Source organism: Terrapene carolina, unplaced genomic scaffold (assembly GCF_002925995.2).
Source record: "Terrapene carolina triunguis isolate 2854851 unplaced genomic scaffold, T_m_triunguis-2.0 Scaffold85, whole genome shotgun sequence".
Taxonomy (NCBI): Eukaryota; Metazoa; Chordata; order Testudines; family Emydidae; genus Terrapene; species Terrapene triunguis.
The window spans coordinates 6,040,464-6,053,106 of NW_020664436.1; the positions used below are offsets into that span (position 1 = coordinate 6,040,464).

General features: G+C 47.1%; 1 protein-coding gene across 1 annotated transcript in view; it reads left to right on the top strand.

The window, feature by feature from the left end:
- Positions 1 to 12,643, top strand: part of MDGA1 (MAM domain containing glycosylphosphatidylinositol anchor 1) — a 195,964-nt gene that overhangs the window by 110,888 nt on the left and 72,433 nt on the right. The gene's annotated exons all lie outside the window — the stretch shown is intronic.

A 12,643-nucleotide genomic window follows, 5' to 3' on the forward strand; every position in this document is an offset into this window, starting at 1 on the left:
CATTAGAACTCTGAGGGGCATTTCAGTCTCTCTCTTCTCTGCTTGTTGCTGCATGGAAAGCTTCACGCACCCTACCATTAACAGGAATTTTCTTGGGAAGCCTCCTTTGTGCAGTGAGCTCTCTCTTGGCTTTATTTATATTGTTGAAATTAACCCAGCAAAGCTCGTCTGGACAGTGCTATGGCCAGGGGTCACCGGACATGGGGCAAGGTGAGGAAAGGGGTATCCAGATGGCCTAAAGGGGGCACACACAAGCAGTGGAGAGAGGGAGCCTCTGAAAGCAGGTTGGCAAAGCTGGCATGTTCCAAGCTTAGCACCAGATACATTATACTCAGAGAGCTAAAGGGACTGTCACTGCTGTTCCTGACTGAGCGGCTGATTGGTGGCTGTGAGGGAAAGAGTTTCTTAGTTGCTCCTGATACCCAAGTCAGGGCTCTGCGTAGATTAGTGCTGCCCCTGCCCACATATCCTAGTTGGGGTGGGTACAAGACACCAGATGGCAGCCCTGTATCTATATCTGGATGCCAGCAGGGGGGGAAGGGGGAAATGTCCCCGGGATAGGACACATGGCTGCTCCTCGGCTAGCATCCTGCCAGTGCTTTCATTCGAGCCCTTATGCAAACTGTTGTTCAGCCCGTAAATATCTTTGTGGTTGTAATGAGGGACTGAGGCGAAACTTGGTGTATAAATTCCCGGCCCTGAGAGATTGTATTTGTTCGGTTCCAGATGAGAACTGGTGTAAATCTGTTGATCTATTTCTCGGTTAGAGGGGGACAAATACACTTTTCTATAAACTGCCTCGATCCTAATTTTTGGCCAGACTCTCCAGCAAAAAAGGATCTAATTTCATACGAGAGAGAGCGAGCGAGCACCCTGCAGATATTGCGTTGGGGCGGTGACTGTCATTTTCTCTGTTCATACTGTGCCTAGCACAACAGGGCCCTCCCGTGGTGGAGGTCTCTAGGTGCTGCCATGATGCTAATAGTACTCCATCGTGTCAGATAGCCCTATTGGGATTCATGCTCCGGTAGCTCTCTTCCCTTGGCTGTGGCTGAGCCAGCTGCGTTAAAATAAGCCCCCGGATCCTCCCTGAAGCTTTGCCCCCAAACTGGAATCTGAAATCAACTCCCCTGAGGTTCGTGGATGTTCAGTTCTGGTCTAAATAGGAACTACACAGCTGGCACCCATCTCTAATCTATGTGAATGTTCCCAGGATGGAAAGGCTCCGTAACCCATTTGTAACACACCCAGCCCTCTGATGAGCTCCCCCATGGAAGGAACCACCATTTTGCTCAGTTCTCAGGGCCTGTCTGGGCTTGGGCCATCTGCTGTGTTGTGTTCTGATCTGTAGCACTAACATCACTGGGATGCTGGAGAAGAGCGTTGGGAGGCTGCTCTTAGGCAGGGCCGGCTCCAGGCACCAGCTTGCCAAGCAGGTGCTTGGGGCGGCCACTCCAGAGAGGGGCGGCACGTCCAGCTATTCAGCGGCAATTCGGCGGACTGTCCCTCACTCCCGCTTGGAGCGAAGGACCTCCCGCCGAATTGCCGCCGCAGATCGCGATCACGGCTCTTTTTTTTTTGCGCCGCTTGGGGCGACAAAAACCCTGGAGCCGGCCCTGCTCTTAGGTCCTCATTCTCTAGGCCTGGGAGCAAGGCAGGGGAGAGGGGTGCATGTCTTTCCATTGCTGAATGCTGCATGCACCCCAGCTAATTCTCAATCCCCTGGAGAGAGCCACGCTGAGCCTTCCCATCTGGAGGAACAGCCACCACAATTCAGGAAATGTTGGGGGAGCAGAGGAAGAGGAGATCATTGGGGGAGATGAAAAGAAAATGTGGGAGTCTCCAAAAGAAGTCCCCTCCCAATACTAACCATCAAGCTCTGCCCAAGTGCCTCAAGCACAGTGCAGATATCACTAGTGAATCGTGATGAGCGTGGCAGATCAGTCTCCACCCAAGCCCTTAGGAGCTAAACCAGGGAAGAAGGGGCACCAGGACTTTGTGACATTGAGAGCTGAAACCCAGCCAGCCCGAACACCTGCATTTCCCTAAGGGAGGAGCGGTAACTGCTTGTTGCTGGAGTTCACCAGTTTGGGTATGTCTGTAGCTTTGTCCTTGTCCCAGCTGCAGGCTGTATCTTAGGGCAGGCTGTGCTCAAGGACACTTGAATGACTTCCTTCTGAGTCCTATGAGAGGAAGGGACGCTGTCACTGGAGCATAACCGTTTCCCCCAGAACCTGCTGGAGGACTCCAGCCAGCAGCTGATGGGAGTCTGCAGAATATAATACCACTCTTGGGGTGAGGGAGGTTTGAGGGGATTTAACATAGAGGGGACGTCCCTGAGCCACTCCCAGTGTGAACAGAAACCCTACTAGGAAGCTAAGCATCCAGAGAGGGCTTCTGGATTCGAATCAGCCCCCACCATTCCTGACCCAAACTTTGAAACATCACCAACTCCATTTGCCCAAGGGAAAATGTTTTCATGCAAAGTAAATTCCAGAGGTATCCAGGGATTCCTTGACAGGTACAGTATTCTCTCCACTCCCAACCTGTGCCAGGACTGTTGTGCTGGGGAAGCTAGGACCTCAGTTCTCTAGGAAGGTCATCTTTTAAAGCTCTCTATAGGAAGACATAGTTCATATTCTGATCTGTACTTTTCTGGGTGTGCCAATCTCTGATTGAGGCAGAAATTCCTCCCAGTCAATGCCAGCCTTTTCTCTTTGCACTGAGATTGGGCATTTTCCTGTTTCTGCTCACGTGGATTCTAATGTCCACCCCTACCCCCACTTCCCCACCGCACAGTCTTCTCTTCTTCCTATCCTCAAATTTTAGCTGTGATTTTTGGGTTTAAATGGTCTCCAAAAATCAGACAAAGTTGGCAAGTAACTTGGTGAGCCCCAAGTGAGGCTGCATAGCTTGCATGAGTTCACTACAGAACCCTCATTGGGTCCAGGGATTGACAGACAGGGCCTGAGTCTTATGTTCCTATGCAGACCCATTGCATTTCATATGGTTTCAGGCTTGACTGTGAGTCTTTCACACAGCTCTGGTCACAACCAACCTTAGAAAACCTAGGAAACCTCTAATTGCAACTGACTGGGTGGAATCCTGTCTCTAAGCCTGGATTCTTCTCTTCTGAGCTCCTGGGGTGCGGGGAGGGAGGGTAGTCAGGGAGGGTTGAAAACTCTGCTCAGAATGGGATGGGAAAATCTTGCATTGCTTCACAGTGACCTGTGTGGCTGAATGTGGAGTGGCAGTGGTGAGTGATTCTGACGACCATTCCAGCCAGTCATCTGTAGCCCAAGGTTGCTGCAACCTATTTCTGCTTCAGATCCAATGAGCTCCATAAATCTCACCCATTGCAAATGTGCTGAGATATGGGCCCAAGTATTCTGGGCGCAACTGATAGCAGGAGTTGGCTGTCATTCCAAAACTAATGCTGGTTCCAGAGAGTGGCTGAGGGCTAGCTCAAGGGACAATAAATGAAAACGGCATTTGCACTGATCAGGGATTTCCTTACTTAGTGTTTATAGTGAAGAGACATTTTACCATCCTAATTGCGAGCCAGAATATAGTAGCTAATAGCAGTTTAATGCAATATAAATGGGCTTAAAAGTGATGGTCCTGCTGGGATTTCCTTAATAGTTCATAGCATATGCATAGTACATGGCCTCCTGGCCAATTTCTTGCTGTGCTGTGAAATGGGAGACTGGGGCTTTGGCAAAGACGGGAGAGGAAGTGGCACTCAATGTAAGATGTTTTGCTGGGGACAGGATAAAGGAGAATTTGAAGAGATGAGACAATAGCAACAGCTAATTGGGCCTGAGGAAAATACAGGGACACGCGGGGGCCAATTTTCGTTAGGCCTCCAATAGTGATTTGCCCCATTTTTTGCTTTGCACTTGTTTGTGCATGCAAAACCTGCATTTGTATGTAGAAACAAGCAGTTGTGTATTTTAGTTTGATGCATAGGCACCCACCACTCACTTTGCATGTGCACATGAAAAGTATTTTGTGCACACAAATGAAGCTATTTGCTATTTTGTTGGAAACCCATTAGAAATTTGGGCTTCCTTATGGCTAAAGTTGTGCCTCTCAAATTCTCCTCACAGGCAAAGAGTGGGGTGGAAGCCCAACTTCCGCAGAATTGTGGGAAAGCAAAAGATTGTTTGTTCTTACCTTGAGGTTTTTCTGCTGTCTGCACAGGTGGAAAAATAATTTAATTGCAAGAATAGCTTTTTCTTCACTAATGGATCTAATAGATTCTTAATTTTTTTTTAATGCCAGAAGGGAGCATTATGATCTAATCTGACCTCCCGTGTAGCTCAAGCTAAAGACCCACACCCAGTAATCACTGCATCAAAGCCATCACTTCTGTTTGAGATATAGCCATAGGACGCAGAGGTGGGGGGTCACCATAGGCCATTGCCCAATCACTTTTTGGCCCACAGCAGCCCAGCTTGGGGCAGGTGACCCAGTGATGCAAGGACCAGGAAAGGGGCAAGTCAGGGCATCACGGAGGACAGCCCTGCCTGCAAGCTGTGGTGAGAGCCAATGAGGCAGAGCAAGGAGCCAGGACAGGAGCCACTGTGGGGTAAGTAGTGGTGCAGGCTTGGTCTCTAGTGCCTCTCCAGGGGCAGGACGCCCCCTTGTGTGGTCCCCCTCATTTGAAATGGCACTGTGCAGCCAGGGGCTGTTGTGTATCCTTTAGAAAGACACCCAGTCTTGACTTAGACTGCAAGTGAGGGGGAATCCACCATGGCCCAAGAGCTGGGCACCCAAATACCTTTTGAGGATCTGTACCCATGTCCTGAGGTAAGTTGTTCCAGTGATTTATCACCCTCCCCATTAAAATTTTGTGATTTATTTCTAGTCTAAATTTGTCTAGCTTCAGCTTCCAATCATTGGAGCTCATTATGTCTTTTTCTGCTAGATTAAAGAGCCATTTTCTATTAGAAATCTCTTCCCCATGTAGGTCTTCTAGACTGTGATCAAATCATCTAACATTCTCTTTAACACAGTAAATAGATCGAGCTGCTTTAGTTTCTCACTATAATGTAGGTTTTCCAGTCCTCTAATCATTCTTGTATTTCTTCTGAATCCTGTCCAATTTGTCAACATCCTTTTGGAAGTGTGGACACCATTCTTGGACACAGTATTCCACTAATAGTCTCAATGCAGAGGTAATACCAACTCCCTACTCAATATTCCCTTGCTTATAGAGCCAAGGATTGCATTCGCCTTCTTAGCTACAGCACTGCATTGAAAGCTTATCTTCAGTTCGTTATCATGACCCCTAAGTCCTTCTCAGAGACAGGTTTCCAGGATTGCTTTTTTATGTGTGACTTTACATTCTTTGTTCCTAGACACATGACCTTGCATTTGGCTGTGTTTAAAACACATTATTGTTCAAATGAACCCACCTTACCAAGCAATCCAGGTTAGTCTGTATTACTGACCTGTCCACGTCATTATTTACCACTCCACTATTTTTAGTGTGCCCTACCAATTAACTGGAAGATAATATAAGATCATTGCCGGTAAAATTTGCAAAGATATTGGGACCGCACTAGAAACATTCCTCATTTACTATTACTTTTTGCATTCTATTAGTTAACCACTTTTTAATCCATTTAACATGGGCTATATAGATTTTTCTATAGTGCTAATGTTTTTTAAATCAGAATGTCATGCGGGACTACGTCAACTGTCTTATGGAAATCTAAGGGTATTATGTCAACACCTTTGCTTTTTTTTCAAGCAAACTTGTGATCTAGTCAAATACATTTTATATTGTTTTTTGAGAAGAGTGATTTTTCCATAAAACCAAGTTTGGCATTAATTATGCTGCTATCTTTAAATTCTTTACTAACTTCATCCCATATTGGTTTTTCCATCATTTTGCCTAAATCGGTAAAGAATTAAAAGATTTCCTGACATTCAGCCTAAATTTTTCTTTTCTTAAGTTGACCCTATTAGTCCTAGTTACCCTCCGTTGGTCCATGCTAAATTACTCTCTATCCTTAGTGTTTATATCTTTCAGATATTTGCAGACGATGTTAACTTCTCCCTCCCTTCCTCCAGCTGTAGCTTAGCCAGGCTAAATATATTTAAATCTCTTAATCTTTTCCCGTAAGTAAGTCCCTCCACCTCTTTGATCATTTTTCTGCTCTTTTCTGAACTCGCATCACTTTGTCACTATCTTTATAGTAATGAAGTGCTCAGAACCGAGAACTGGAGTTTCCCGAGAGCTGTATAGAGAAGGCTCTCCACACTCTGATCTGGGACATGACTCCTCTGAGACCAAGGTTCCCAGATCTGAGTGCAATACCCCAGGGGGTTCTCCCCAGACATGTGTAGAGAAGGTTTATCCCTTCCCAGATGGGATGGCTCAGCAATCGACATATGTTACCCAAACTCATAAAAATGCCATTGTCACTGCTGAGTGCTAGAGGTGCCCCAATCAATGAGGGGCATCACAAAGAGGTTTCAAAAAGCTGCATGCCACGTTACAGAATGCATGATAACTGCAACCCTCCAGATAAGAACTGCTGAAGAACTGGTTCAAATCTGGAACCCAATCCTGAGTTTTAACGCCCTGGATGAGAATGGGGGGATGTATTGCAATTCTTGTTGGTGTAATCGGAAGAGCCAGGAATGGGAGTGACTGATTCTTTGTAGAATGGACCCCCATCATTGCCTCCCTGGAATAAAATCCATCCTGCTGTGATAGAGTGGGGAAAGAAAAGCAACCGGAGAGCACTCCAGTCTGTCGTTGGGAAATGTACTTCCTGCCCCTTGCCTTGCAAGCTCCCCTCTGCCGCAGATTAAATCCCCTCCACTTGATATTAAAAGGATGACTCTGTGAGGTGCTGCTGCCTCTGCGATAAGTGGACTCAGCTCCTCCGAGATGCTCCTTTGATGCCAGCCCAGTTTGAAGTCTGTCACTGAAGGAGTCTGGCAAATCAAATGTCAAAACGTGTTTATCTGGTGAGTGGGCTAACAAATAAATCTCTCTCCGGGTCTGAGTCCAGATGAGATGAGACAGAGCTATTGGCCAGATGGGGAGGGCGAGGGAAGCAGACACCGGGGGTGGGTAGCAGGCAGCTGTCCTTGAGTGGATGCCAATTCTGTCACCGGTCTCCTTCCGGTGCCCTCTGCTGCAGAAAGCACCCTGAATTCAGAAGAATGATTTCTATGAATGCACAATGCCTGCAGCTGTCAGAAACCACAGAGCTCTGAATAATGCAGCTAAAGCCAGTTGCTGTAAGGTGCTCCAGAGTTTCGCTAGTGGGCTTGGGATGTTCCTCCCCTGTAGAAATACAGTGTCCAAGAGTGGTAATAGGGAGAGAATATGTCAAGTGTCATAGCTTTGGCAAGAGAGTCCCCATCGCATGGCTCATTGCTCCTCTCTGAGTCAGGCAGCATTTGCTAGTAATTTGAGCACAAGACTGAGAGCCAGGAACCTCCTGAGTTCTAATCCTAGCAGTGACACTGATTCCTGCTGAGAGCCCAGAAAGTAGGGTCAGGCAGTTAGACCTGGAGTCAGGGCTCCTGGATTCTATTCCAAATTCTGCCACTGACTCCTTGTGTGACCCTAAACAAATCATGTAATCTGTCTGCCTCTCTGTCCCCACCTGCTAAGTGGTGCTGGTAATACCCCAGCTCACAGTTCTTCCCACATTAGTAATGTCCAAAAGCTGCTACCATCTAATGGCTGATGAGAACCAAGTTGAACATCTCCCAGCATTTCCATGGGGACAGGTCCACAGGACAAACACCACTTCCAGGACTGGCATTGATCAGCTTTTTTTCCTGGAAGCCTCAACGAAGAGCCCAAGGACTGAAAGGGTTATGGAGACTGAACTTCCCTATTGCCCCAAGATCCAGACGAGGGGCTGAAAGCCAATCTGAGGAGAGAGATGGGATCTGGGGGAAGCTTGCTCTGACCCTGTTCTGTAGATAAATCGGACTGTTGTTGTTAACCCTTAGCACCCAGCCTCTACATCTTGTCTGTATAATAGGTAATGGCTAAGAATTCAAATTAAACATATTAATGATTAATAGTCAATATTTTGCTATTATAATTGCCTTAGACTGCTTTTCTTCCCCACCAGACTCTTCCTAGCTTGGGACCCCGCCCCTTCATACTTTAGGCCCCGCCCTTTGTGTTGACACAACTCTGGTTTTTAATAACTATTTCTGTCTCTGGCTGCTCTCCTGTCACTTCCTCTGTCTGTTTTGGAAGCAGCTAGAGAGTGTCTAATGCTATCAACTTAGTATGTAGACTCAAAACAGAAGGCAAGGTAAAGCTATAGCCCAGCTGTAAGCAAAAGGCTCTGACTACCTGTGGCTTTGAGGATCATTGCATTTTACAGCAGTAATGCTTCTCCTCCCTTATGATGTTTGCTGTTTTCAGCAGCACTTTACCTGCAGTTTCACTGCTTTTAACTTTCAGTGAATTTTATTAAAAGGCCCAAACATACAGGGGACTGGAATTCCCGGCAGCTGGTAATGGGATACAGAACCTTTCCCTTCCAGAGTGCTACTTTGAATCCAGCCAGCAATGACCAAGAGCCATTCCTAGCTAGCTAATGGCTGTTCTGAGGTCCGTGTGAATTCAGTAGTGGGGGACCAGAGGGTCTCAGCCCAGTTCCTAGTAGGCAGCAATACACCACAGAAATCAAACCCACAGATGGTGCTAATTGGCTGCTTGTTGAGCAGACTCTGAAAGTCAAAGATTTGTCATTTGGTTTGGAAAATACGCATGTCCGTATCCATCTGTGCCTTTTGTTATGACTTTAAAGGTGATGTCTTGGGTGCAAGGAGACTAGCATACAGAAGGCCTGCTCCTATGGTCCCCAACAGCAGGAAGCATTGCCTGAGCTTCAGACTCAAGTTATGTCCCATTTTACTGGGGAATTCCTTAAATCGAGGTGCTGAAACTCCATAGGGAGGTGCATAAGTATGAGCTTTATTGATCAGGTGTGTGTTGCATGGGTATCCCAATGGCATTCGCTAAATGCCCAAAGTCCTATCTCGGCAAGCACTGGGCTCAGTATAAAACCTGGGACGATTACCAGTCTCTTCTCTGATTGTTCCAAAGTCCTGCTTGGGAATCTGGAGGGGCTTGTCCCTGGATCCATGCACTAGACACTAAAGGGTCTACTTTCACCTCTTCACACTAATGCTGGGGGCTTAGTTTCCCTCCTTGCAACATAAAAGACTCCCTGTCTGTGATTCTTCTCAGAGGGTGGAAATGGTACCAGCTGCCCTCTACCCTTGCTCTTATTGCCGGGGCTTGTTCATCTGTCTCTGGCAGCCACTGAGTGCTGGTTCCCTGCAGCCCTCTGTGATGCTCAGAAGAGTCAGACAGCGCAGCGCATTCAATTTTCTTTCTTTTCTCTTTTTCCCTTGTATGTGACTCTGCTGGCATTTAAAACTCCGAGGCCCTGTTTGTCCCCAGAGAGAATTAAGCCAGAATATACAATAAAGCTGTGCTCCTGGCTGGTGACGATCAGAGCGGGAGGCGGAGGGAAAGGGGAAATGTAAAGAGTTAGAATAAATGCCAGAGTGACCTTGTCAAGGGCTTGGATAGTCAGAGTGAAATGTGGCCGAGAGCTTCTCCGGGTGCTTCTTGTGAATGCAGCGGGGGCTGCTGCTTTTCAGTTCTTCCATAGGAACCACACCGCCTGCTGGCCTGGGTTTGCTGGGGCACAGAGGTGTTCATCCAGGCTGTGTGGAGGGCACTGGCCTTCGGAACTTCTTGCTGTGCATAAGACTGGATGCTAAGATTGGGACGCTTTCATAGGCATGTCCGGCCTGGCATCTTGCCAAATTCTAGTCTGGGGGATCCTATTTGCCTCCCTTAATTCCCCCTGCAGTTTCAGCTGGGACTGGGATTCTTTACTTCCTGACCCAAGCTGGTCGTGTAGCTTTTCTGTACATCCTTAAAAAGCAGGATGAAGTGTTTCCTGTCCTAATCTAGAGAGAGACACACATTCGGAAAACATTTTGGGTACAATATAATTGGCTGATGTTTATTGAGTGGTTGGATAGAAACACCACATAGACTGTTAGGAGTTGAAGGTTGTCACCATCCTGATGATGTCATTAGAAATGAATTTGAATGCCTGTGTGTGCGTGTACACCAATGTCCCCTAGAGAATGGAAACAGAGCCTCAACTGTGTGTCATAGGTCCTATATTGCTAACAGCCAAGGGGGATTCTTTTGCTAAAGTTGCAAAGGTGGGTGTTTTTCAGGATAGGCAAATTGGAGTTCTATCTTAGCTGTTGCCATGAAGTTTCATGTTGCTGCATTTAGCAAAATAGTGAAGCCCTAATTGACCGTGGCTTGGTTACAGCAGTCTCTCTAAATTAGTGCTAAAATCCTCGATTTGCTCTATGCCATTGATGTGCTAGTAACTAAGACACTAGCATGCTGCGTCCTGTTCTAAAATGGGTATCTTCATTATTTTAATCTCTTGCATACATGCCCTGTCTGATCTGGTGATGGGTGGGAGTTATTTGTATACATTACTGTGTGTGTGTGTGTGTGTGTGTGTGTGTGTGTGTGTGTGTGTGTGTGTGTGTTCTACTGTGCCTGCTCCATCTTTTTTGACTCGTTTTTTTCAATTAAGGAAACCAAGTGTGGTGAAACCTAGCACTTCAAGGTAACAGAGCCATGGGAACGATGTGGCTTTACACTGCAGGGGAGTACTTGTCTGTGTAGTGTCTCGTTACCATGAATTAATTGGACACTCATTCTAAGCAGAGTTCCAGAATGTCTGGACTAGGTCTGCTTTTAGGAGGAGCATATGTGGGGCAAAAGGCCTGGAGATTCCCACCCAGAATGGACTCTATTCCAACGCCTGCTGTGGGAAACAGTGGTGTAATATACTAAGCGCTGCAGCTAATCGCAGAGTAAATCGCTAAACAAAATCTTTACTACAATAAGGTTTGACTAGTTGAGCTAATTGGCTTCGGCAGTTTGTAGAAGAAGAGAGCTGGAAAGCTGAGATTCCACCTGTATGTGCCTACGTTTTAACTTACTTCTCTTTTAAAAACATAAAAGTATGTGACTGGCATTAGGACAACCCTGCTCTCCTCCGAACCCCGGCCTCCCCTCCCCTCTCAGTTCTAACAATGCAAACAGAGAGTCTGCTTAGACAGATTTGTTGAGTTAGTAAGAATGGCAATTCTTAGAGCTTGGCTTCAGAGCATTTCACGGACACATAATCCTTAAACCTCCACTATGTGAGCGGGGTGGGTATTATTATCATCATCCCCATTTTACAAAGGGGGAAACTGAGTCACAGAGCGGGGAAGTGCCTTTTGCAAAGCCACAGAGAGCATCTGTGTTGGAGCTGAGATTAGAACTGAGAGAGCTTTATCGATGCTCCCTTGCTCTAACCAGTAAGCCGTACCGTTTCCTATTTTGCTAAACAAGCATGTGAGATTGAGCATGTAAATGTCCCTAGCATAGATGTTTCCATATGGAAAACTGCTTTGGTTGGGACCCAGTATGCCTTACTAGTGTACTGAGAATAAGTCCTTCAACTACCTTATATGCGTGTGTGTGCTACTGGATGGCAGCCAAACAGCTCAGCTCTGTGTTACAGCAGTACAGGACCAAAGTCCCCTTTAGCTCGGGAGGGTAGGGGTCGGTGCTTTTGGAACAGGAGAATGAGTTCTATCCCTGCTGCTCCCCGGTGTACAGTGTTGTGATGGCCAGGACACCCTAGATGGCCGTGGAGTTGTTACAATATTGTGTGGGATAATAGGACAGCTATGAGCAGTTACATAGCGCTCCACGTATCCTATGCACATATAGCAGTAGCCACAGCAACAGGAGTAGTATCATCATAGACTCACTTCCACCTTCCCCAGGGCCCTGGCCTCTCTGCCTTCCTGTGATCTGGTGCTACTGATAGAAGAGGGGATTCCTGCTTGATTTCACTGCTTGGTATGCTGTGCTGCAGGTCAGCTGGTAGGCCCCAGCAACCTTTAACGGGGTGGTGGTGTTAATGCTGAACCTCAGCGGAAAGAGAATGAGGAGGCAGCCAGTGTGTGCATGTAATGAGTGCCAGGCAGTTGGCGGCTCCCTCTCACAAGTTAGGAGAGAAATGGATGGGGTCAGGTGTGTCTAATAAGGCCCTGAGACTGGCACATGCTGGTTTCCCTGCCATGATTAGAAGTTCCATTCATAGATTTTTGCAGCCACTTGGGATAACTTGTGTAATACAAAACCCAGTTAATAACAATCCCTTCCCAGAAAGGGCAGTCTTTCTCACAGCAGTGTGGGTGTGAGGTTCAGTGGCGGATTTAGAGTTAGTGGGGCCCTGTGCACAGCTTCATTTTCCTGCCCCCCCCACCCCCTCGGGACCCAGCCAAGAAAAAGAACATTCTCTCTTATCTCTCCCCCCCACCCCCATTTTTCATTCTTTTTTTTTCTTCATCCTCCTCCTATATTTTAAGTAATAGGAAATAAATGAAAATAAAGTGAGGTATCTTGATTGGGGCGGGGCTTGGGGTGCAGGAGGGGGTGAGGAATGAGGGCTCTGGGAGGGAGTTTGGGTGCAGGCTCTGGGCTGGGGCAGGGGGTTAGGGTGTGGGAGGAGTGAGGGGTGCAGGCTCTGGGAGGAAG